At 36.0% G+C, this 25,736-nt stretch overlaps 1 protein-coding gene and 1 long non-coding RNA gene across 2 annotated transcripts in view; one reads left to right on the top strand and one right to left on the bottom strand.

Annotated features, from left to right (window-relative positions):
- The window catches only part of NUDCD2 (NudC domain containing 2), a 991,190-nt gene extending 974,197 nt beyond the window's left edge, over positions 1–16,993 (bottom strand). The window contains exon 1 of the mRNA XM_050792698.1: positions 16,990–16,993. The gene's annotated coding sequence lies outside the window, so the exon portion shown is untranslated. The remainder of the gene's footprint in view (positions 1–16,989) is intronic.
- The window catches only part of LOC126955946 (uncharacterized), a 695,860-nt gene that overhangs the window by 111,134 nt on the left and 558,990 nt on the right, over positions 1–25,736 (top strand). The gene's annotated exons all lie outside the window — the stretch shown is intronic.

Below are 25,736 nucleotides of genomic sequence, written 5' to 3'. Positions count from 1 at the left end.
GTAAATTCTCTTGTATTCAGACTTTAACGTGATAAGGTGACAACTCCTACTTGACAGAAGAAGACACAGAAGTTTGGAGGGTTCAATGAAAGGTGACATTACTATTTCTCAAGGATAATGTAGAAGTATTATCATATCAAAAGACTGTAATAAATAATCTCCAAGATCCCATTTAAATCTAAGTTTCTAAAATGTGCATTATTTTATTCCATTTTTATTGAAAATGCAGTCCTTAGTTATGCTGATATGCAGATAGACACTCTCGTCCACAGTAATACAGTTAGGAAAGCGAGCTGCCATTTTGACTTTGTGCTCCTCAGCCCTGTTTATGAGCACAATACTTATAACTATGTAGCGCCTCTGCCTCCCCATTCCCACTGATGCCCTTTCTGAAACAGTGATACTAGGAATAGAGGAATAAGAATTGTGGTAAACACCAGAATTATCTTTCCCTTACGGTTGCAACACGTTATCTCCTTTAATTATCCTAACAACAGCACACAATGGCCTGTAAAGGACATACTGTTTTATGGATGGGGACATGAAGTCCAGAGTAGGTAAGTGCCTTGTAGTTAAGATCCCACAGCTAGCGTATTAATTATGCTCTGTCATTTGACTTCTTCTACCCTGCTGCTCTGCCCATTACGCTAATCCCCCAGGCCTAATCAAAGCCCTGAGTGCTGCAGAATATAAACAGAATGTGCCTTAGGAAGGTGAAACTATAGGGGACATTTATACTTTCAAAATTTTGGCCATCCCATAAACATACCAATACCTCATGAAAAACCAAAAAGCAGTCAGCATGCCCAGTTAGTCCAAACAATCTTCAACATGTCATGAGTATCCTTTAATCCTTATTCCAAAGGGTCTGCTTATGACAAAGTCCTCAGAGAGGTCACTCATCAAACTTACACCTACATCCAAATCACACCTGCCTTTAAAGTCCTTCCCCAAACCAAGCGAATTTTCAGTGACTTGCGTTTTAATTTCTTGATTCTCTGAACTCCTGCTGCATTTACATAGAATCTAATACAATTAAATTCTCAACAGACTCTTAGCCTTAAAAAAAATGTGTATTCGATTTTTTCCATCTTATATAATAATGGGAAACTTCTCAAGAAAACACCATGTTCTAAAGATAGATGTTAATTTCACAAAAGGTGACAAAAAAGGAAAAATATTAGGAGATTCTTAGGAAAGATGCATTGCAGCTCAATGTCACTTCGGTATTCTAACCCACTGTATTTTCAACCTTTCTGTAGAAATAAAATAGGGAGATAATGAAAAAAGAAATAACAGAGTGAGAAAAGATATATTTAAAAAAGAGATATGATTGAAAAGCAGAAGATCATTAAAACAAGTAAAACTGAAACTCACACTAAATTACATACAGTCTTGCTATGGTTTTGACATCTTTCCTGCCCTTACTTTTTAATAGTATGACAATTTTTCCAGTTTCCATAGTAGTAGTAAAATGTTGAACTCCTGAAATGCAGCCACAAATGTGGCCTAGAAGTTGAAGGAATTTTGAATTGTCAGATAGTACATGGATCATTAGCCATTTTCAGGAAGAAAGGGGCCAAAAAATGGATTTTGACATAACTAAAGTTGAGAACATGATTCATGAGCTTGTTCCAAAGACTCTGGGTTATTTAAAGCACTCAGCTGAATAGATTTTACCAGTTCATTTTCCTAAGCAAAGTCATATTTCTTGAGGGGCAGAAACAGTAAAGGGGTGCAGAGAGCAAATTCTGAGTTTTATATTACAGCAAATTATTAAAACGTGACATTTTATGGCTTAAAATAATTTTAAAGAAGACTGTTATTGTCTGAATTGTGTTCCTTTAAAATTCATATATTGAAACCTTAGCCCTCTGTGCTTCATAATGTAACTGTATTTGAATATAGAGCCTTTAAAGAGTTAATTATCTTAAAATGAGGCTGTTGAAGTGGACCTTAATCCAATCAACTGGTAACCTTAGAAGAAAAGAAACTCTGGACACACACAGAGACAACCATGTGAAGAGGCAGCAATAGGACAGCCATCTGCAAGCCAAGGAGAGAGGTCTCAGAGAAAAACTTACCCTGTGGGCACCTTAGTCTTGGACTTCCAGCCTCCAAAACTCTGAGAAAATAAATTTCTGATGTTTGACCACACATCCTGTGGCATTTTTTTTAATGGTAGCTCTAGCGAACTACTACAAAAATCTAGAAGAAAACTTGTGGTACAAGCCTGTTATGAACACCAAATCTGCATTTTCTAAGTATAATTATTCTCACATCCAATTACTTTATGTTTAAGTGATAACTTAATTATTTTTATATAGCTAACTAAAAAGTGATGCTTCTTTTAGAATATTTGCTCTTAAATAAATTAAAAGTGTATAATTTAAATAATTTCCTACCTATGTCTACATTTTCACCATAATTGAAATGATGGAAATACAATGAAGTAATGAAGTTTGGAAGTATTGTATATATGTAGACATAAAATTTTAACTTTTCTTAACATCAACAACAACAAATAGGTGCTTTTATTTGGAGGCAGAGCCATAGGTGAGGACTAGAAAGTAGATGCACCATTATTTTAAAAAGAAATAATGCTCATTTTTCTGTGCTTGTTTCTTCATTAGCACATGAAAGAACTAAATAAACAGATCTAATATTGTGAAATAGAATTTGCAAGAAAGTACATATTTTGCTGAACTATGCTATAGATAAGTTCTTTACTTATCTTTCCCAAAATATTTTAGTTATTTTGAAGATACAATTAAAATAATTATAAAGAAATAATAGCAAATATTATGCACATCATATATACCACAAATAATGAAATTGGTACAGTTCTTACCCCTATTTTACCTATGAGGTTATTTAAGCAAAGACAAATTAAATAAATTGCCCAAGATTTTGGCTTATAAGCCAGGAATGGATCATAAATAATTATCCTCTAGAGCCCAAACTCTTAGCTTCTATGCTTTATTGAATTAAATTAAATATGCTCTATTTAATTCTTTGAAATCATTTGAAACAGTGCCTTTGCACAAAGACCTAAATATACTGTGAGTCAAATTTACCCTTTGCAACCTTAGAAATAGCATACTGTTAAATCAAAGTTGGTCAGCCTAGAAGGGTGAAACAAGCGTCTATGAAAATTTCCCTCTCTGAGTTATATTTATAAGAAATACTGTATTTAGTATACTTGACCTTTGAATATTGTCTTTCCCTTCCTTCCTAACCATTCAAGTAACTCTTCTTATATTCATTAGCTCAAAAGTAGGATTTTCCTTCCCTCTCCAGTTCATTTAGATTCTAAAGTTCATATTAGATCCTAAGTCTGTTGAAGTTGTTTATACTTTGTGCAAATTTACTTGGTTCCTCTCATTTTAACCTAAAATTCGAAACTCCATTATCTGAGTGCTTTCCTTGAGGTTCACAGCCAATCTTTCTGTTTTCATGAGATTCCATTCATGTAGCATATTTTTCTTCCACACCTCTGGTTCCTCAGTCAACTCATATTGCTGATTGCTTCCATCCTTTATAACATTTGAAATTTACCTTAAGTGTTGGTAATCCTCTCCCCCAGCTTCATTTAAGGAGCAGGTATCAAATTCCTCTGATGCTGCCATTATATACGTTATAAAATTCCTGTCTACTGAGATTTTGCTTTGTGAAATTTACATTCCAAGTTGCTTAAAAGATACTGATATCTGCAAAGATGCATCATTCTGGATTCTGAAAACATGAATTGGATATGGTTTCTATAAAAAATATGGCTACATTTTAGTTTGAGCATTCCTTCATTGAAAATGATTTTTTAATATCTCATACTTTTCCATCTCTTAAAAAATGTCATATTCTTAACCCAAATTTGGTCTTCTGAACTTTGTGGTTGATAATGTCATTTTGTCATTAATGTGCATTTAATTGATTGATTTTATACCTCCAATATTGATCAATTTTGTATTTGCAGTTTTAACTATTATTTGGGGTACATAAACATTCACCAGAATCTTCAGGAACTTACAGTTACATAGAAAATTTTTATTAATATTGAAATTATTTTTTGACCTTTGAAAATGAGATTTATTCAGTATAAAACCACTTGATAGTTCTCATTAAATCAATTTCTGTTATTTCAAAACAGATATCTTCTTAACAAAATAGAGTCTTTCTTGGTGTTATTAGCATAACTAGGAGCATGGGAGACAAATGCTATTTTGCAATGATTTGCCCTGCATTTATCTGCCTTCTGGAGGAAAATATTTCTTAATGGCACTGGCCTGGTACTATCACTCATGAGAGAAAAGCAAAATCTCACATAAGCTACCAAAAAAAAAAAAAAAAACTAAACATGGTTTAATACCCACCCATTTACTCTATTTCATTCATTCAACAATATCCATTTTTTTAAAGGCAGGACTACTATGTGCCAATAATAAAGATAATAGATGTTTGGGTTCAGTCAATGAACCAAAGAAACTAGAGACAGACAATAAAAAATAAACATGAAAAACATGGTATGTCAGAAGATAAGGGCCATGGAAAAAATATTTTTTATATAGACCATAAAGTCTATTAATTTTAAAAATGGATCAGAATAGTAAGAGAGGCTGAGCATATGAGAAATGCTCAAATTTAAGGGGATTAAAGTAGACCACTGTATTGAGTAAATACTTAAAAGAAGTACAGAAGTTAGTTTATATGGCTTTCTTAGGGAAGAGAATTCCAAGCAGAGGGCATAGCCCAAGCAAAGGACTGCAGTGGGAAGAAGCCCACATGTTGAAGAAAGAACACAACGGCCACTGAGACTAGAATGAAGTAAGCCAAGAGACGGTGGTAAGAAAGTGATTCAGATAGGTCAGCAGCAGGGGTTGGGTAGGGAGACAGATCATGTAGGGCCTTGAGGACCATTGTATTGATAAGAATTTGGACTTTGTATTAGAGTGAATGGAAGAGCTAGTGCAGAGTGTAAAGTGAAGGAATGGCACAGCCTTGTACTTTACTTTCTGGTTTTTTTTTTTTCTGTGACAAAACATACTTTCAACAAGGAGAGCAACAAGGAAACTAGAGAGATGACTACAGAAATCCTGTTGAGAAGATGGTAACTGTGACCAGAGCACTATGACCAGTCTAAACAGACTGAGAGCGAAGTGAGTTGCAGTGGTCAGATTCTGGAGACACCCACACAAATATGCTTATGTAATAATCTTTTCTCTTTTTATTATGAAAAATTCAAGCATGAATAATGTTGGAATAGTGCAATAAGCATTCATTTTCCAGCACCTAGGTCTAACACTCTAGATAGATCTAGCAAAAATATTTATCTTTGTAATATATTTGAAAGTTGCTGATAGCCTCTCTCTTCATCTTGGCTTACTTCAGCGTCTGAAAAGTAGGAATTCTATAATATCACTTAACATCCAGTTCATTTTCAAATTGTGTGAATTTCGTTCTAAAAAGATCTGTTTTGACAATATGAAGAATGTATATGTGGAGATGTATATGATTCCAAGTCAAGATCGAATCGACATTCATGCAGTATTTGAATGTTAAATCTCTTTTAATATAGAAGTAATTAATTAATAAAAACAATCTCTTTTAATATATTTTGTTTGTCATTTCATTCCCTCGAAGAGTTCAGAAATTTTGTCTTATAGAAAGTTACCCACATGAGGCTGAGTGCAGTGGCTCACGCTCGTAATCCCAGCACTTTGGGAAGTCGAGGCGGGTGGATCACGAGGTCAGGAGATCGAGACCATCCTGGCTACATAGTAAAACCCCATCTCTACTAAAAATACAAAAAATTAGCTGGGTGTGGTGGTAGGCACCTGTAGTCCCATCTATTCAGGAGGCTGAGGCAGGAGAATGGCGTGAACCCAGGAAGCAGAGGTTGTAGTGAGCTGAGATCGCGTCACTGTACTCCAGCCTGGGCGACAGAGCAAGACTCTCTCAAAAAAAAAAAAAAAATTTACCCACATTAGATTTGTCTGATTGTTATTTGTGGTATTATTTAACTTTCTCAGTATGTTTTAGAAATTGATAGTTAGGTGTAATGGCAATTTAAATACTGTTGAGGAGATTTCATTGATACAGCTAGGAACTGGATAATACAACATATGAAGAGGCACATAATACTTTGCTATCCAGCTGTTACAGATGCTAGAATGATGTACAGTCAGAGGCCATTTGAAACATTGTTTTTATTCTGAGTGGAATTTTAGCCATTTGATATACAGGTAGATGACTATGTTTCCATTTGTTTTCAATTGTGAGGTTTGTTTTATTTATTTTTGAATTTATAAAACATTCTCATGGTTCAAAAGTCAAAAAGTTACTAATAAGTATACTTATAAAAGTCTTTCTCCATCCACATGCTCTCTACTTTATACTCTTTCACCCCTGTAGATAAGGGAGTGACAAAATTTGTAAAAGGCCAATGAGTAAATACCTTAGACTTTACAGGCCATATGGTCCCTATGGCACTACACAATTCCGCTGTTGCAGAATTGTGAGAAAGCAACCACAGACAATATATACCTAAATGGGTATGACTGTGGCCCAATAAAGCTATATACAAAAACATGATTGTATTTGGCCTGTGGGTCATATTTTGCTGAACTATGCTATAGATAACCATTTTAAAAAATTAGACTCAGCCACATTCATTGTTTCTTTTTGTATCTTATTTTTCTTCCTTAAACAAAAATAGTGTAGCATATACACTGTTACGTACTTTGTTAGTTTTATTTAAATCACACACACCCAACACACTCCCAAGCATAATATCCATGCATATTCTCCTAATTCTTTTTTATAATTATATAGTGGATAAACACACACACATATGTGTGTGTATATATGTGTGTGTGTGTGTGTATATATATGTATATATGTGTAATGTATGTGTTTGTGTAGATGGATGGATGGATGGATGGATGGATGGATGGATGGATGGATGGATGGATATTCAGAGTAGATTCCTGGAAGTAGAACTGTTGGGCCAAAAGGAAACACATCTGTAATTCTGTTCAGTATTTCAAAATTCCTCTCCACATAGGCTGTATCACTTTCTCTCCCAATGTCAAATATATGAGCCTGCTGATTTTTTTTTAGTCTTGCCAACAGACTGTGCTGTCAAGCTTTTGAACTTTTGCCAAGATTATATATGAAAAATAGTATCTCAGTGTAGCTTTAATTTTCATTTATCTTATTATGAATGAAATTGAACATCTTCTCATACATTGAAGGGCCATTAGCTGTTCTGCTTCTGTGAACTGTCTGTTCTTGTGTGCTCCTTTTTAAATTGGGTTTCAGGATGTATTTTCAAATTAGAGCCAACTGAGTTTCCTAACAGATTGAATGTGATGTTTGAGAAAATAGATAAATCGAGTATAATCAACGTCTTTGTATTTCGCAACTGGAAAGATTAAGCTACCTTTAAGTGGGATGAGGAAAGGTGTGGTTAAGGCAGCTTTCAGATGATCAGATCAAGGGATCAAGAGTTCAGGTTTGTATATTGTTGAGTTAATGCTGTCTATGAAATATCCAAATAAAGAAAAAGAGAGGTTTCAGGATATGAGTCTAGATGTGGTAGAGAAGTCTGTACTAGAGATGGAAAGCCGGGATTCATTGAATAGCTGTGAGTGAATACCATGAGACTAATGATGTCACAAAGTGAGTGTGGGTAGAGAGGAGAAGAAAACTAAGGATCGAGCCCTGAATCTTTTGATATTAAAGGTTAGAGAGAAAAGAAACTCCAGTAAACCACCAGTAAGGTAGAAGGAAATCAAGCGAGTAAGGCATCCTAAAGGCAAGGAAAGAATCTGTATAAAAGAGAAATTACATGACCAAGGCTGGTAGTAAGTTCAGGAAGATGAGGACAATAATTTAGCATTTTGTTTTAAATTGCGATATTTACTTATTTATTATTAAATTTTAAATTTAATGGCCTGGGAAGGCAACAGTTTGGTAGAGGGGAAAGCTATAAAATCTGATGATTTTGTCAGATGGAAAAGCAAATTAAATAATCCTTGAATTTAGAGATGGTAACTAAAAGTTGATTGCAGCAGGAAGTCATTCTCATTTTATGTCAGTAATAAATCCCACTCGAACCTATGCAAAATGCTTTGTATAGAAATGTAATATAATATTCATTTTTCTCTCCCCTTCAGCTAAAGTCTAGTATTTGCTATATAACCACATTTTAGAAGGTTCCAAAAAAATAAAAATAAAATAATCCCTTCTTCAAAAAAATTACAACTTATATAGGTAAAAATATTAAAAAGTATAAATTTAAAGAATTACATCTGTAAACAACCCCTAAATATTTCAGTGGGAAAAGTTTACAAAATAGTACATGAATAAGTAGCAAATAAATTGTATAGACAATCATTATACTTTCCATGAATACATTAAGGAAAAGAGATCACTTTAGCACTTTAGGCTAAATTATTTTCTGCTTCTGCAAGGAAAAGAAAGGCTTTCAAAAACAAGGGAGTTTTGAACATTACCAGATAAAGAATTTAGAAGCTATTAATAAAATGTTATTGTTACCATTAAGATGATTGTCTTAGCACTTTTACAAATAATTTTGGATCAAAAAGTATTTGCACTTTAAACAAACCATAAGTAACGCTGTTTCCTTTCCTTCTGGTCAGTCGGTGTATTACTGAGTACCCATGCTGTATCAAGCATGTGACCTGATGGGAGGATGGTGGCTGTTGGCAAGTCAAAAGGGCCGTACTCCTGAAATTCACTCCAGAGCCTCAATTCAGAACTGATTTCCTTCACTCCCATTTTTTTCTAGCTGGCTCTTCACCATCTGTAACATTTATTTGCACAGCAAAACTTTCTCTAGACTCCCAGACAAGCATGTGGTCCTGTCATTTGCTCTCTTTTCCCTCAGAATTTTCCCTTATATAATTTACATATCTTTCTTGAAGCACTATGTCTTTTGCTTGTTATGGAATATAAGCTCCCTGAGGAAAGGAACACATACTTATCTTTGTTGTTACTGGATTGCAAGGTGACTTTGCAGTTAGAAAGTGAGCAACAAAGATTTGTTGAAGAAGTGAAAGAATGAACATTGGCATTTTATATGCCATTATACCTATGAGTCCCTTTCTATGCCATCTACACATGTGTAAGTTAAGTGCCCACTTTTATATTTAGTTAGTACTTTCAAGACCAATTTTTATAAATAAAAATTACATAAACCAGGTATTTTAAGGGTAGCAGTAGGATGCTGTTGGAAGGGTACTTTCAATATGAGATATTGGTAGCTAGATAACACAGAAGGAAAATGATTTCATAAATAAAAAAGGTGTTAGGAAATAAGGGTAAATCTGTACATGGTTCATTTTGAGTATAAAAAGCATCTTTCTGGCCGGGCGCGGTGGCTCAAGCCTGTAATCCCAGCACTTTGGGAGGCCGAGACGGGTGGATCACGAGGTCGGGAGATCGAGACCATCCTGGCTAACACGGTGAAACCCCGTCTCTACTAAAAATACAAAAAAACTAGCCGGGCGAGGTGGTGGGTGCCTGTAGTCCCAGCTACTCGGGAGGCTGAGGCAGGAGAATGGCATAAACCTGGGAGACGGAGCTTGCAGTGAGCTGAGATCCGGCCACTGTACTCCAGCCTGGGTGACAGAGCGAGACTCCGTCTCAAAAAAAAAAAAAAAAAAAAAAAAAAAAAAAAGCATCTTTCTAAAAAAAAATCCATATAAATCCCTGGGGAAAATAAAATTGGTTCCATATACTAAATTGATTTTTTAATTTTATTTATTTTAAAATATATTTTATTTTTATAATTTTATGTAATATATCTTATTAGATTATTTAATTTTATTATATTTTATTTGTTTTAAATTTTTAAATTTTTGTTTTAGATTCTAGGGTACATATGCAGGTTTGTTATATAGGTAAATTGCATGTAATGATGGTTTGGTGTACAGATTATTTTAACACCCAGCTAATAAGCATAGTATCTAATAGGTAGGTTTTTGATCCTTATCTTCTCCCACCCTCCCCTCTCAAGTATGCCCTGGTATCTCTTGTTCCCTTCATTGTGTCCATATGTACTCAATATTTAGCTCTCATTTGTAAGCGAGATATGGTATTTGTTTTTCTGTTCCTGTGTTAGTTCACTTCAGGTAATGAATTCCAGCTCCATCCCTGTTGCTGCAAAAGAGACAATTTTGTTCCTTTTTATGGCTGCATAGTATTTCATGCTATATATGTACCACATTTTCTTTATTCAGTCTATCGTTCATGGGAATTTAGATTGATTCCACATCTTTGCTATTGTGACTAATGCTGCAGTGAACATACACATGCATGTGTCTTTATGGTAGAACAATTTCTATTCTTTTGATTATATATCCATTAATGGGATTGCTGGGTCAAATGCTGATTCTGCTTTGAGTTCTTTGAGAAATCCCCAAAGTGTTTTTAACAATGGCTGAACTAATTTACATTCCCACCATCAGTTTCTTAATATCTTCACCAGGATCTGTAATTTTTTGACTTGTTAATAATAACCATTCTGAGTAGTTAATATAGTGTCTTATTGTGGCTTTGATTTGCATTTCTCTAATAATTAGTGATGTTGAACATTTTTTCATATGCTTTTTGGCTGAGCGTATGTCTTCTTTTGAAAAGTGTCTGCTCATGTCTTTTGCCCACTTTTTAATGTTTGTTTTTTGTTTATAGATTTGTTTAAGTTCCTTATAGATTCTGAATAATACACCTTTGTTAGATGCATAGTTTGCAAATACTGTCTCCCATTCCGTAGGTTATCTCTTTGCTCTGTTGATAGTTTCTTTTGCTGTGCAGAAGCTCTTTAGTTTAATTAGGTCCCATCTGTCAATTTTTGTTTTTGTTGCCATTGCTTTTGTTATCTTCATCATCAAATATTTGCCAGGTCTCATGTTCAGAACAGTATTTTCTAGGTTGTCCTCCAAAGTTTTTATAGTTTTAGGTTTTCTATTGAAGTTTTCAATCCATTGGAGTTTATTTTTATATATGGTATAAGGAAGGGGTCTAGTTTCAATCTTCTTCATATTACTAAACAGTTATCCAAGCACCATGTATTGAACAGGGAGTCCATTCCCCACTGCTTGTTTTTGTCAACTTCATCAGATTTCAGATTGTTGTAGGTGTGAAGCGTTACTTCTTGGTTCTGTGTTCTGCTCCACTGAGCTACATGTCTGTCTTCATACCAGTACCATGCTGTTTTGGTGAGTGTGGCCTTGTGCAATTTGAAGTCAGGTAACATGATGCCTCTAGCTTTTTTCTTTTTGTTTAGGATTACCTTACCTATTAAAGCTCTCTGTTTTTGATTTCATATGAATTTTTAAGTAGTTTTCTTCTAACTCTGTGAAGAACGTCATTGTAGGAATAGCATTGAATCTGTAAATTGCTTTTGGCAGTATGGCCATTTTAAAAATACTATTCTTATCTATGAGCATGAAATACTTTTACATTTGTTTGTATCATCTCTTACTTCTTTGAGTAGTGTTTTGTAATTTGCATTATAGAGATATTTCACCTCCCTGATTAGCTGTATTCCTATCTATTTTATTATTTTTGTGGCTATTGTGAATGGGATTGCATTCCTGACTTGGCTGAGCTTGGATGTTGTTGGTGTATAGGAATGTTACTGACGTTTGTACATTGATTTTGTATCCTGAGACTTTGCTAAAGCTGTTTATCAGATCAAGAGGCTTTAGGGCAGAGACTGAAGGGTTTTCTAGGTATAGAAAACAATCTGCAAACAGGGATGGTTTGACTTCCTTTCTTCCTATATGGATGCCTTTTTTTTTTTTTTTTTTTTTTTTTTTTCTTTTCTCATGCCTGATTGCTCTGGTGAGGGATTCCAGTACTGTGTTGAATAGGAGTGGTTTGAGGGGGCATTCTTGTCTTGCTCTGGTTCTCAAAAACAATGCTTCCAGCTTCTGCCCATTCGGTGTGATGCTGGCTGTGGCTTTGATATGGATAGTTTTTATTATTTTGAAGTATGTTCATTCAATGCCTAGTTTGTTGAGGGTTTTTAAGATAAAGCGATGTCGAATTTTATCAAAAGCTTTTTTCTGCATCAATTGAGATAATCATGTGGTTGTGTTTTTTGTTCCGTTTATGTGATGAATCACATGTACTGATTTATGTAGGTTGAACCAACCTTGCATCCCAGGGATAATGCTTACTTGATCATGGTGGATTAGCTTTTTCATGTGCTGCTGGATTCAGTTGGCTAGTATTTTGTTGAGGATTTTTACATCTATGTTCATCAAGGATATTGGCCTGAAGTGTGTATGTGTGTCTCCCAGGTTTTGGTATCAGGATGATGTTGACCTCATAGAATGAGTTAGAGAGCAGCCCCTGCACCTCCATTTTCTGGAATAGTTTCACTAAGAATTGTACCAGCTTTTCTTTATGCATCTGGTAGAATTTACAGTGAATCTGTCTGGTCCTGGGCTTTTTTTTGGTTGACAGACTTTTTATTACTGATTCAAATTTGGAACTCATTATCAATCTGTTCAAGGATTCAGTTTCTTCCTGCTTCAGTTTTAGGAGATTGTATGTGTCCAGGAATTTACCCATTTATGGTAGGTTTTGTAGATTGTGTGCAGAGATTTTTCTAATGGTCTCTGAGGGTTTTTTGTTTGTGTGTTTAAGGAATGAAGGGTTTTATTGAAAATGAAAGTACACTTCACAGTGTGGGCCTGAACATAGGGGGTCAGAGGCCCTGTTACAGAGTTTTTGTGAGTTTAAATACCCTCTGCTTGGGGTACGCTCTGTGCAAATGAAGAGAATTAAGTAAAGTTACAAGTCATTTACTCAGTGTCTGCCCTATGGAGAGGATATTTCCTGTTATAGCTGAAATGTGAATCAGCCTTATGTTCCCTGCTTCCAGACTCTATTTTCCTGCCTCATCTGCCCACTTAAAGATGTGATCCTCATAAATCTTCATGGGAGGCAGAGGGACGAATGGTCTTTTTTTCTGTAACTGCTTCATGCTGACTTGGGGCATAGTCTGTACCTATTAGGGATCACGGAACTCTAGCCCTGCTCTATCTAGTGGAGTCAGAGTAGTTTCTTGATGGCCAGGGGTGGTGTCTTCACCTGGAACTGGCTGGAGCCTTTGTTGCATGATCATCTGAAGCTTGATGGTCTCTCAGGGGTTCCAATGGGTGCACAGTTCCAAAAGTGTGGAGGGACCCTTCTCAGATGCAAGACCACGAACCCAAAGTTCAGGGTCCCCAAGTTTTGTTGTAGTGTGGATGGCAAGGACGGTCTTTCTCTGATGTTTCCAGGAGATTCAAATCATAAATAGCTTTCTTTACCCTTTTGCCAGCATGCCAGCTTCTGGGTTCTCTCTCCCTGAGCGGCCCTAGTGAACCTGCATGACTCTTCCTCCTGGCTGGCTCACCAAAATATGTTAATGGTGGAGAGTGTCCAAGTTCTTGGCATCTTGAATAAAGAATTGGACAAAATGCACAAACAAAGCAAAGAAAGAATGAAGGGTTTTATTGAAAATGAAAGTATACTCCACAGTCTAGGAGCAGGGCTGAGCGCTGGGGCTCAAAGGCCTCTCTGAGGGTCTTTTTGTGTGTCTGTCAGGTCAGTGGTAATGTCTCTTTTGATATTTCTGGTTGTGTTTATTTGAATCTTCTGTCTTTTTTCTTTATTTATCTAGCTCGCACTCTATATATCTTACTATTTATTTCAATAAACCAGCTCCTGTATTTGTTAATCTTTTGTATAATTTTTTGCATCTCAGTTGACTTCAATTCAGCTTTGATTTTGGTTATTTCTTGTCTTATGCTAGCTTTGGGGCTGGTTTGCTTTTCCTTTTCTGGTTCCTCTAGTTGCAACATCAGGTTGTTAATTTGAAATCTTTTTAAAATTTTTGGTGTGTGGGCATTTAGTGCTATAAACTTCCCTCTTAACCCTGACTTAGCTGTTTCCAAGATTTTGGTGTGTTGTACCTTTGTCCCAATTATTTTCAATGAATTTCTTGATTTCTTTCTTAATTTCATTATTTGCCCAATAGTCGTTCAGGAGCAGGTTGTTTAATTTCCATGTGATTATATGGTTTTGAGCAATTTTATTAATACAGATTTCTATTTTTGTTGTGCTACGGTCCAAGAGCATGGTTGGTATGATTTTGATTTGCTTTAAATTTGCTGAGAATTATTTTATGTGCAATTGTGTGGTTGTTTTTAGAATTTCTGCTGTATACAGATAAGAAGAATGTGTATTCTATTCTTTTTGGGTGGAGTGTTCTATAGATCTCTATTAGGTCCATTTGGTCAAGTGTTGTGTTCAGGTCCTGAATATCTTTGTTAGTTTTCTGCTTTAAAGATCTGTTTAATACTACCATTAGGGTATTTAAATCTCCTGCAATTATTTTGTATTTATCTAATTCTCTTCACAGGTCTCTAGGAACTTGTTTTGTAAATCTGGGTGCTCCTTTGTTGGGTGTGTGTATATGTGTGTGTGTGTGTGTGTGTGTGTGTGTGTGTGTGTGTATACAGTCTTATGCTAGCTTTGGGGTTGGTTTGCTTTTGTTTTTCTGGTTCCTCTAGTTGCAATGTCAGGTTGTTAATTTGAGATCTTTTTAAAATTTTTGATGTGTGGGCATTTAGTGCTATAAACTTCCCTCTTAACCCTGCCTTAGCTGTCCAAGATTTTGGTGTGTTTTATCTTTGTCCCAATTATTTTCAATGAATTTTTTGATTTCTTTCTTAATTTCATTATTTGCCCAATAGTCATTCAGGAGCAGGTTGTTTAATTTCCATGTAATTATATGGTTTTGAGCAATTTTATTAATACGGATTTCTATTTTTGTTGTGGCTGATATATATATATATGTATTTATCATATATAGCTGATATATATATATATATCAGCTATATCTCATATGTATATTTAGATCTTCTTGTTGGATTGAGCCCTTTACCATTATGCAATGCCTTTCTTTTTCTTCTTTGATCTTTGCTGGTTTAAACTCTGTTTTGTCTGAAATTGGAATAGTAACACCTGCTTATTTCTGTTTTCCATTTGCTTGGGAGATTTTTCTCTATTCCTTTACTTGGAGCTTATGGGTGTCATTGCATGTGGGATGGGTCTCAGTCTCTTGAAGACAGCATACCATTGGGCCTTGATCCTTTCTCCAACCTACCACTCTGTGCCTTTTAATTGGGCCATTTAACTCATTTACATTCAAATTTAGTATTGATATGTATGGATTTGTTTCTGTCATCATGTTGTTAGCTGGTTATCATGCAGACTTGTTTATGTGGTTGCTTTATAGTGTCACTGGTCTATGTAGTTGAGTGTGTTTTTGTAGTGGCCAGTATCAGTCTCTCCTTTCCATGTTTAGCACTCCCTTCAGGACTTCTTGTAAGGTAAGTCTGGTAGTAACAAAATCCTTTAGCATTTTCTTGTCTGAAAGTGATCTTATTTTTCCTTCACTTATGAAGCTTAGTTGGCTGAGTATAAAATTCTTGGTTCGAAATAATTTTATTTAAGAATGTTGAATATAGGTGCCCCATTCTCTTCTGGCTCATCAGGGTTTCTAGTGAAATGTCTGCTGTTAGCCTGATGGGATTCCCTTTGTAGGTGCCTTACCCCTTCTCTCTAACTGCCTTTGTGATTTTTCTTTCATTTAGACCTTGGAGAATCTGATGACTGTGTGTCTTGGGGATGGCATTCTTGTATAGTATGCCACAGGAGTTATCTGCATTTCCTGAGTTTAAATATAGGCCTCTCGAGTGATGTGGAAATTCTCATGGATGATATCCTGAAATACGTTTCCCATGTTTTGTTCCTATCTCTTTCAGGGATGCCAGTGAGCCATAGATTTGGTCTGATGACATAATTCCGTATTTCTCAGAAACTTTGTTCTTTCTTTTTTACTATTTTTATTATTATTGTCTGAGTTAGTTTGGAGAACCAGTTTTCAAGCTCTGAGATTCTTTCCTCAGCTTGATCTATTCTATTGTTTCTATTTGTGATCACATTATGAAAGTCGTATACTGTGTTTTTCAGTTTTACCAGATCAGTTTTGTTCTTTCTGATAATGGCCATTTAGTCTATAAGGTTCTCTATCACTTTATTGTAATCCTTAGATTCCTTGGATTGAGTTTCAAACTTCCCCTGAATCCTGATGATCTTTGTTCTTATTTAATTTTGAATCCAATTTATGTCATTTCAGTCATTTCAGCTTGGTTAAGAACCCTTGCTGGAGAACTAGTGAGGTCATTTGGATGAAGGAGGACACCTTGGCTTTTTGAATTGTCAGAGTTTCTTGGGCTGGTTCTTTCTCATCTGTGTGGACTGATGATCCTCTAACTGTGGTGTGATTTGAGTACAGTTGGTGGACTACTTTTCTGGATGTTTTCAGTGGGCTAAGGCTTTGTCAAGGATCTATCTTTGTAGCTGAATTATTGTCCTTAGTTTTACAGGGGAGTATATCAACAAAGTATTTTTGGTGTTGAAGTTTGGGCTGTGATGCTTAAGTAAAATGGCTGGTAGGTACTCTCTTGCTCAGCCCTTCTGTATTTCCTCAGGATTGCAGCCATATTTGCTGTCAGTGCTCTGAAAGGGCAGGCTCCTTTCCCACTCAAGTGCTGGCTGCAGATCTCAGCTTGACACTCTGGAGGTACACACCACAGGTATAGGGTGAGCTCAGGCTTTATGTTCCTTCCCAGCTGGAGGGAGCAGGGGAAGGGAATTTGACAGTTGCTGTGGCAGAGGCCTTTCACTTGTCTCTTGGGGATCCACCCCATAGAAATGCAGAGCTGCTAGTAATCAGTGCAATTGGCCCAGTGTGGGGTGGTTGCATTGTGTGCCCAAGCCTAGGGCCCCACCTGGTGACAAGCAGGGAGGGCAGGAGGCTTGTTAGGGAGACCAACTGGCCTCTCCTTAGGGCAGGTGTGGTGTGCTGGGGTGTGATTACAGTACTCAGAGTCTTCATTCCTTCCCCAGTCCAAGGGCAATAAGGGCAGTACCACTGCAGCAACAGGGACACAGGGGCTTTCAGTTGCCCCTGGGAGCTGCACCTCAGAGAAACTGCTACAGGAAATGTTCAGCCAGAGGTGCTGAGGCTGAACACTCACATGGAAAACGTCTGGCCACTTTTCCATAAGGCAGTTGCACTGTGCTGGGGTTCTGCATTAGTTCCTCATCACTACATGCCCTCTGGAGCCTGAGGGCAACAGCAGCGAGGGATGCAGAGTAGCAAAATGGTGTGTTGCCTGCTCCCTCTGGGAGCTCTGTCCCAGAGAAGTGCAGAGCTGCTACTGGCCCAAGAGCCCAGGTCAGTGGTGGCTGGAGACCCAGGTCAAGAGGCCCTGCCCAGTTAAGAGTACAAGGGTTGGAGACTCTTGTAGAAAATAGTCTGGCTGTTCTCCATAAAGTGACTGCCCTCTGCTGGGGGTCTGCTTTAGCTAACATGACTTAATGAAATATCAGACATATAGACTTTAAAAATCAGACCCGTAATTGACTGAAGCATTCCTCTTTTTATAAATAGGGTAATAATGATACCATAGTCACCGAGGTGTTAAAATCTGACCATTTAAAGGGTTACAAAGCATCCATTTTTAATAGGAAAATCACAAACTCCTAAAATTCCCAATTTTGACTACTGGCAAAATCGTATTTTAGGGGGTTCAGGGGTAGACAGAGGTAGAAGAATTTATGAAAGCAAGAAGTCTACTGTAACAAAATGCCAGGAAACTTCAGAGAAATGAGATACTAGTGTTGACTGAGGTAGAAAGAATATGAATGATACAATCTAAACTGTTTAGGACAGATACGGGTCATGCAGTTGTACAATGCCTGATACTTAGGCCCTATGCTTAGATTAATGCTTTATTATTGCCATCTTGAATTCTTAATAATACTTGTACAAGGAGGCTTGCATTTTCTTTTGCGCTGGACCGAGTGAATTATGTACCCAGTCCTGAGGACAAATCATTGTTAGAAGGATTGTTGCTAAAAAGTTAAGAAAATAACACAAGCAAAGGATTATAATGGGCCAGTGGGTTCAATTTTATTAGAGTGAAAATTTCATAGAAAGGCAAGAGTGTTTTTCAAAAGGAAAGGAAGGCTATTAGACATGAACCCCAACAGCGTGGGGCAACGCCTATCTCTTCATTCTCATCTGCCACCTGTCCTTCCAGGTGCTAACCCATTAGTCTTAAAATAATATTGAGTTTGCGAAGCTGCAATTTATAACATCTACTTCTGTCTATCTGCATTTTAATTACTGGATTCTGATTTACACAGCTTGATCAATGCTGCAATGCTAATGTCTTGAGGACTCAGGATTTATTTTATCGTGAACTAGTTATGCAAATGAAATAAAATGACTCAGGAAGGGAAAGGGAGAAGGAGAAGAAACACTAACAACGCCCTGGTTTGATTACTTGCTGTAGCTCTCTTCTCTCATATTCTACCCAAATAACCTTGTGACCTTCTCATTGTCCAAGGAAATACCTTTAATGTTATTAACCAGGCTTCTAAGTGTTTATTAGTATTGTGAATAGTCAAAGTAGCATCATGTGAATAATATCCACAGTCAAAATCTATTCTGCTACTATGTATCTTACACACAAATGTGGAACAGTGAAGAAGTAATAAGGGGATAGGGCATGCTATCTGTACATGGACAAGGACAAGATATTGCTCATTTTAATAAGAATTGACCAGTATGGTTGTGTCAGAGTCATTGTTCTACTGAAGCATGTTTTAACATTTAAATTATTTTGGTAGCTTGCATTAACTTCACATAAGTGTTCTCAGTGATAATATCACAATACACAGTACATTCAGACAGATAATTATTCACACAGTGGCATGACAAAAAACCTGGACTGTTTCTTGTCAAAAATGCAATCATTTCTAGTCCACTCATCTTTGACAAAGAAGCAAAGACAACTCTATTGAGAAAGGGTATTCTTTCAACAAATGGTGCTACAACAAATGGATATCCACACATTACAAAAATGAATTTAGATGTTGATCTTACATCTGTCATAAAAACTAACTCCAGAAGGGTCATAGACCTAAGTGTAAAACACAAAAGTATAAAACTCCTAGAAGATAGCATAAGAGAAAATCTAGGTCACCCTAGCTTGGTAAAGCATTTTCAAAGCGCAATCAATGAAGGAAAAGAATTATGAGTTGGACTTCACTAAAATATAAATCTGCTCTGTGAAATATATGTTTAAGAAAATGTAAAGACAAGCCACAGACTAGGAGAAAATATTTGCAAAAAAACATATCTAGTAAAGAACTTGTATCCAAAATATATAAAGAATTCTTAAAACTCAATATAAAGAAAGCAAACAACCAGCCTAACCAACATGGCAAAACTGCGACTCCGCTGAAAAAAATTAAAAATAAAATTATCTGGGCATGGTGGTGCATGCTTGTAGTCCCAACTCTTCAGGAGACTAAGTCAGAAGAATTCTTTGAACCCTGGAGGTGAAGGTTGCAGTGCGCTGAGATTGTGCCACTGCACTCCAGCCTGGGTGACAGAGCAACTCTCTGTCTCAAAAACGACAACAGCAACAACAACAAATAGAAAGCAAACAAACCAATTAAAAGTGAGCAAAAGATCTCCAAAGAGACCTCCCTGAAAGAGTTATGGAGATGGCAAACAACCATATGAAAGGATGATCAATATTATATGTTATTAGGGAACTACCAATTAAAGCAACAACAAGATATCCCCGCACACTTATTAGATCAGCTAAAACCCAAAACCGACAACACCAAATGCTGACAAGTATGTGGAGCAAAAGGAACTCTCATTTATTACTGGTGGGAATGAAACATGATATAGCCACTTTGAAAGACAGTTTTGCAGTTTCTTCCAAAGGTAAACACAGCCTTACAAGACAAAAATTATGTTCCTAGGTATTTACCCACACCAAGGAGCATGATTTTTGTACTGTAAGATTAGACTATGTTGAAAACTTATGTCATGTAAAAACTTGTACATAAAGGATTATAACACTGTTATTCATAATTGCCCCAAATTGGAAGCAACCAAGGTGTCCTTCAATATGTAAATAGATAAACACTGGTATATCCATATAATTGAACACTATTCAGTGATAGGCCCAGCAAGACAAATACTGCATGCTCTCACTCATGTGTGAAATCTAACATAAAGTTGAACTCATAGAATCAGAAAGTAGAATGGTGGTTAGCAGGTGCTGGGGGAGAGGAGGCAGGACTGCTGGAGAGATGTTAGGTAAAGGATACAAAATTTCAGTTAGGAGGAATAGGTTGAAGATATCTATTGCATAACCTGGTGACTATAGTTAATGACAATGTATTGTATTCTTGCAAATTGCTAAGAGAATAAACTTTAAGTTTTAATCACAAAAAAAGATAAATATGTGAAGTGATGCATATGTTGATTAGCTCAACTATTCCACAATGTATGCATATTTCAAAATGTCATGTTGTCCATGATACAGAGATAATTGTTAATTAAACAAACAATTGTTTAATTGTTGTCAATTAAAATAAATGAAGAATTAACAAAAACTGAAAAAGAAATCAGCCATGATTTCTTGATAAAGCCACAAAAAGACATGGAACAGCCTTAAATGCATATTGATAGGTGAAAAGGGCCAGTCTGAAAGGGCTACATACTAGACGATTCTGACTATAAGGCATTCTAACAAAGGCAGAACTATAAAGACAGTAAAAAGATCCATGGTCATTAGGGTTCAGGTGGGAGGGGAGAAGAATGAACAGGGGAAACCCAGAGGACTTTTAGGTAAGTGAAACTATTTTGCATAATACCGTAATTGCAGATACATGACATTAGGCATTTAACAAAATCCACAGAATGTGCAACACCAATAATTAAGCCTAGTGTAAACTATGGACTTTAGTTAACAATAATACATCATTTTTGGTTCACCAATTGTAAATGTGAATAGATAAACACTGCTATATCCATACAATTGAACACTTCAATATGTAAATAGCACACAAATAAAAGATAATAATAGGGGAAAATGGGTGAGTACAAAGGGTAGGGGATGGTGAGAGAGAGGGTACATGTGGGAACTCTCTACTTTCTACTGAATTTTTCTGTAAACCTACAACTGCTCTGTAAAGTAAAATCTATTAATGTTTTTTAAAAATGGTTATGGCAATCTTCTAAGAAAGGCTATATTTTCAGATTGACTACTTAGACTAATCATCATGAATTTTAGTGGATATACTGTTACATTTTCTAGAAATTATACTTTTAAGCATTGAAAATGTATGAAAGAAAAAAGACATATCACAGGCATTATGGTATAGTAGAAATTCCAACAAATTAGAGGCTGAAACTGGAGCTTTCACTCTGTCTCTGTATCTTATTAGCCTTTTAAATTAGTTGAGTCTATTTATCTCACTAAGCTTTATTTTCCAGATCCATTAAAATTAAATAATATTAAATGTAGTAATAGCATTACAAAACTATACATAGCAATGCAGAGAGGTTGGTTCAGAAGAAAATGGCCAGCAGGCAGCTTCTGAAGATTCCTTGGGCGAATTTGCCCAGCCTAGAAACTTGCCTTACAGGCTCAGAAAAGTGAAGATGTGAACAGTGGCTTTACTGAGAGTGAGGTACCAATGCAGATAACCCTTTAATCATACAGAGAAGGAAATAACCATTTAGAGTTTGGAACATTCAAAATCCCATGCTAGCTTATTTTCTCCTTACAGGAAACCAAATCATTCGTTTTTACTAAATCATTAGTGAACCTACAGAAAATTAAATCATTATCAGAAGTTTCTTTAGAGGATATCAGCTTAATCAGAACAAAGAGTTCAATGAATTGAAAAGTTAACAGTGTCAGGAAAGAACACTCTAACTCGTCCACTTAACAGTAGAGATGGTCTTTCCATGGGACTGAGTTCTCAAGGCCAGTTAGCTAAGAGGGTAGACTCCATTAATGAATGGCCATGTATGTGTTTGCTCTGCAGTAATCTTATTCCACATTGGCATACTCTCCAAGAGTTCTTTTAAGTAATCGCTAATTTTTTTAGGTTGATGACCATATCTTCAACAAGGAAGGAGAGCCTGGCTTACTAAAGGAGCTTTTGTGTACACAGGCTCTGGAAGACTGTGCTGATAGAGTTGTGTTTTAAGTACATGTTCCTCTATTTGACTATTTGAGTTCAAATCTTGACTCCACTTCTCCAGTACTTGGCTCTTTTATTTATTGATCTTAAGCAATTGGTTCAACATTCTAAGCCTCAGTTTCCTTGCTATTAAATGGGTATAGTAGCAATGACTATTTCATGTGAGCTGTTATAAAAGTTGAAAGAAATTATGCAAATAAAGCACATAGCTCAGTTTCTGACATCAGTTAAACACTCAATAAATTGTATCCTCTTTTATTATTAAAAAGCAAGCTTATTTCCAATTTGGGGGAATGCCTTACCTTTTGTCTTCAAACAATGGACCAAATATATGCTTATACTTCTTTGCAGGAAAGAGTATTTTGGCCACCATGTCTTTCTTCTTTGGAATCAGCATCTAGAATTCTAGGAGCCATAACTTCCTCTCGTCCCTGTGGTTTAAGTGGGGTTCAAACTGACCTTCAGGGTAGAATATTTTGGTTCATATACTACCAAATATGACTCAATTAATACACCACAATGCCTCTGGCCTCAGGGGATAGAAGTATGTCTCAGGCATAAAACTACAATATTAAGAGGGGCAAATTATTCATTCAAAATCAACTAGGATATGGGAGGATGAGTCTGAAAACGAAGCCAGTGGGAAGTAGTAGTGAGAGTTGAATGTCATCTGAATCTCCGGATTAAGCCATACTTGAAAGAAATTAGACTTTTCACTTTGATGAACCAACATTTTCCCCCCGCAATACTAGTTTAAGTTGAATTTTCTTTTACTTGCCAACTACAGTTTTTTAACTGATACAACATAAGGTGCAGGGCTGTTTCTTAATGAGAGAAGTGAGAGACGTATAACAACGCTTAGTAAACTGATAAAAAACAGAAAAAATATATAACAATGTGACACTTTTGTTATCCATTTTAATACCACTATCATTTCAGATATAATATTTAGAGCCAGAAGATTATTAATTAAATGGAGTAGAACATATGTGATAATACATTTCTCACAAAGCTCCTGTGGAACTCTTCTTCCTCCTTGTTGCCAGGGGACCAACAGCTGAGAACCAAGCTGAGGATTCTCTAGTATAGCCAGTCCCAATGCAGCTGTGTAAACGTGGTCTCCTAAATGTGGAAGAAGAGACTAGACCACATAACAGCCAAGTTCCTGTAGCTAAGAAACTTACAGTTCTGCTTCCTCGTGCCTTGGTTTACTTCTGGATTTCATACCCTTGTGATAACAGATAGATAATCTACAGAACTCAGGGGAATGGGATCCACCCTTAAGCAAAATCTTAACTGGCTACGTAGCATTATGTTTTTCCTTTCTTTTTTTTAACATGGTCTAGTTCCAGTCCCAATGTCCAATGGGAAAGGGGCAGTGTATTTATATTTAAGTAAATAAGCTTTAACCAATACTTTTTTGGTGTTGTATAACTCAATAATTATTTTGTGGTTTTGGCTAAATCTTCATAGGTTTCAAATAATTATTGACAACACTTGTAAATACTTACTAATACTATCACTATAGAAGGTTGTTGTATTTATATATAAATAATACTTTTAGGCATGTTTACTTCTAGTCTTATAAAAATAATTTTAAATGTTTTAAATGTTTTTTCTATTAATACGTGTTAAAAATCTTTTAAAATTTTGGAATACTTTTTAATCTGTGGTCCCATTTTCCTTTGTCTCCAAAACTAGAAATGTTTAGAGAAGCCATTATGAATCTGAGTAATGAAATTCTGTGGTTCACTTTCATCTTGCAATACCAAAGCTCTGTTTACAATTTTGGGATCAGGATAATATTTCTAAGCTAATAGTCTTTCCCTAAAATAGCTGTTTAAATATACAAGTTGAGGATTCCTAATCTAAAAAACTGAAATCTGAAATGCTCCAAGATCCTGAACTTTTTGAGCACTGACAGGAGGCCTCAAGTGGAAAATTCCATACCTGACTTCATGTAATGGGCTGCTATGGTTTGGGTGTTTGTCCCCACTAAATTTCAAGTTGAAATTGATCCCTATTATTGGAAGTGGGGCCTAATGGGATGTGTTGGGGTCGTAGATCTGGAACCCTAATGAAAAAATTAATGTCGTTCTTTGGAGGTTGGTGAGTTCTCACTCCTTAGTTCTCTCTAGATCTGGTTGTTAAAAAGAGCCCAGCATCTCCCCCATTTCTCTTGCTTCTTTTCGTGCCATGTGGCCCCTGCACATGCTGGCTCCCCTTTGCCTTCTACCATGAGAGGAAGCAGACTGAGACCCTTACCAGATGTAGATGCTGGTGCCATGCTTCTTGTACAGTCTGCAGAACCATGAGCCAAACCAATCTCATTTCTTCATAAGTTACCTTGCCTGAGGTATTCCTATGCAGCAACACAAACTGGACAAAGACATGGTCACAGTCAGAATGCTGTCAACACTTCATTTCCTGCACAAAATTGTTAAAAATATTGCATGAAATTATCTTCAGGCAATCTGTAAAAGGCATATATAAAACAAAAACATTCCATATTTAGACTTGGCTTTCCATTCCCAAGATATCTAATTATATATATGCAAATATTAAAACATCTGAAAAGATCCTAAGTCCAAAACACTTCTGGTGTGTGTGTGTGTGTGTGTGTATGTATGTGTATATATAATATATATATAAATTTCATCTCATTGCTATCAACAATTTTTGTATATATTAACCCCAGTTAAGCTATTTTATAGCTTTATTCCTATCATATATTTTTCACTTAAAAATACTGAACTTTGAATTAAAAATGCACACTGGGACATTACTACATTCAGATAAAAATTTGCTTAAAGGTGGTCAGACTGGGATTTAGTAAACTGGTAATTAATACCAAAAATTTTCCCAGAGGCACTTAGAATAAATATGTAAGAATAACAGGAGATTGTTTGAATGAGACATCTCTATTTCTCTTTCCATCTCTGTCTCTATCTGTGTGTGTTTCTCTCTCTCTCTCTCTTGTCTTTTATTATCCTTTTAATCCTCCCTCCTGCCTGCCACCAGGGTCCACATGCTGAGCCTGACCTTTAGTAAGCACCAAAAACTAGTGCCTCATACTCCAGCTTTAAACATCTTTTTTGTTCCCTGTCATAACCTAATTATCGCTTGTTTCTTTTTCTACGAAACTTGCAAGAAAACATATGTTACTGCATCTCTAATTAATTAGCTCACATAAATGTATTAATGACTTAGGATTGTGTTTGTTTTCTCATTTTAAAAAATTGTCTCCTGGGAGTATTTGTTATTCAAAAGAGAACTCCTAGAGACTTGAAGACAATACCATAGATTAAATCGTGATTGGTAGAAATGTACGAGGCCTAGGAGAGAGATATATTATGAAAGGAAGGACTCTTTTATAACATTTATCAGATTGCCCCAGATAGACAGTCTTCCCTCTGTTCAAATGTAAGATACATCCTAACTCAAAACTGTTAAATCTTTTTGATGGTGTCACTCACATCATGAAGTCTCCATAGTTTAAAAAATCAACAAGAAAATGAAACAGAAAATAAAGAGAGGAAATAGAATGTAGAGAGATCAAGTAA

This window comes from Macaca thibetana, chromosome 6 (assembly GCF_024542745.1).
Source record: "Macaca thibetana thibetana isolate TM-01 chromosome 6, ASM2454274v1, whole genome shotgun sequence".
Taxonomy (NCBI): domain Eukaryota; kingdom Metazoa; phylum Chordata; class Mammalia; order Primates; family Cercopithecidae; genus Macaca; species Macaca thibetana.
Note: the sequence above shows the minus strand (reverse complement) of the source record. Positions and strands in the feature narration are given on the sequence as shown.